Here is a 2,100-nt window from a genome sequence, read left to right on the forward strand (position 1 = left end):
TATATGAGGATGACGGCAAAGACATAGCCTAGCTGACGGCAAAGTACTTGACGCCGTCCGTTAGGGCGACTGCTCCGTGTGTTGGCATATTTTTGCCGTCTGGCTAGTCCGCTCACGGCGAACCCTATTGACTGACGGCAAACTCTTTGCCGTCATCCCGATAAACAGCAGACAGCAAAGTATTCTTTGCCGGCTATTCTTTGCCGTCTGATTTTGCCGTCTGCTTCCAGACGGCAAAGTCTTTGCCGTCTGGAATTTGGTCTTTGCCGTCTGTAATCCACAGACGGCAAATCTCCTGTTTCCCGTAGTGAAAGTTCTTTATCCGGGCATCTAGCTTCGTACTAATGTCCTACAAAGGTCCTATTGGAACACGAGTAGCATCTAAAGTCCTTCATGATTGAGCACTTAAGCACCCGGCATGTTGAATCAAAGTTCTATATCTGGGGGACCAACTTCGTACTAATATCCTACAAAAGTCGATTAAAACACCGAAAACTAATATCTAAGTGCTCAATCACGTTCCTTCGTGATCGAGCGCTTATGCACCGATCATGTTGAATCAAAGTCCTTCGTGATCGAGCGCTTATGCACCGATCATGTTGAATCAAAGTCCTTCGCAATCAAGCGCTTAAGCACCGATCATGATGAATCAACGTCCTTCATCATCGAGCTGTTAAGCAGCGGGCATGTTGAATCAAAGTTCTTTATCTGAGGGTGTAGCTTCGTGCTATTGTCCTACAAAGGTCCAATTAAAAATGAGTAGCGTCTAACGTCCTTTGTGATTTAGCATTTAGGGTGTTTGGTTCTAGTGCCAGGCACATTGAATCAAAGTGCTTAACTTGTGGGTCTAGCTTCATACCAAAATTACTACAAAGGTTGCAACGAAACATCTATATCAAATGCTATGGAAAGAAGCATGTGTCTTTGCCAAAACTTGCTAAAGCTCGTTGGGTTCGAGAACCTAAGTTCCAGGCATGTTGAAACAAATTTCTTAACTTGTTTGTCTAGCTTCGAGCTATAAGTGTTATGAAAAGAAGCATGTGTAGATGCCTATGAGAACAAGGGGCACGCATTCGGGTCCATAGTACTAAAAATCTTGATTGAAGTTACCGATCAATATGACACTAAAATTCTTCATGGTCAATTGCAAGAGGACCGAATTTGGCCACATAAAGTGCGGAATGACATCTATAGGAAATCTCTTCCTCAAAGACAACACCCATGCCGGAATTGGTTATATAAATTGCTCTTTATATTGCTACTACTTCTAACAATTTTCGCGGTTGATGACAAAAGGACCGCATCCGATGCAATGAAGTGCGCCGCGACGATTATATGTGACGTAGTGTCTAGTCATGGAAATAGTACTCTCATATGGGAATATCAGGAAAAGTACTTTGTTGAATACGGTATCAGTGTCGGACCATCTTAATGTCCATGAAGACTAAATGGCAACATCTGATATTGTCTATAATCCTTGGGGTTGATACCAAAAAAAAAAATCCTACTGTATAAGGCCCGGTGTTTGCTTCATTATATATGATACATCTCATTCGGAGTCAATGCAATACAAACACAATTTTATTAGCAGACCACACACCCAACATCTTGCTATTGTAGTACATCCAGCACAAAATGTCGCCCAAAAAAGACTAATGTTTTCAAATGATAAGATAAAAAAAATACAAAACACAGACATTGAGATAGTGTATATGTTGCAAATAAATCCTCCGTTTGCTTTATTGGAACCGCAAATAAATCTGCATATATACTAGAACCGCCATAGACTCACCCCGCAACTCCAAACCATGTTCTGAACTATCTTGCATTTTTGAACATTTCTTCTGCATTTCCCATATTTAATACGAAAGCCTATTTCCAAATAGCATAGATTGCAGAAGTCGTAAGCTTGGGGCAAAGAATCAAACTCTTGACCTGTCTCTGGCTTAATCACAAACTCCGACTTTCTTTCAGCAAAATTTCTCATCGCCTTTTCCAACACACTTAACCTTCCTGGTGAGGGAGTACGGACGTCAAGTATCTTTCCCATACATACCCTGCATAAAACAAATTTGGTCAGCTATTTGCATTAAAAAAAAA

The sequence above is a fragment of the Triticum aestivum genome, unplaced genomic scaffold, assembly GCF_018294505.1.
Source record: "Triticum aestivum cultivar Chinese Spring unplaced genomic scaffold, IWGSC CS RefSeq v2.1 scaffold11329, whole genome shotgun sequence".
Classification (NCBI taxonomy): domain Eukaryota; kingdom Viridiplantae; phylum Streptophyta; class Magnoliopsida; order Poales; family Poaceae; genus Triticum; species Triticum aestivum.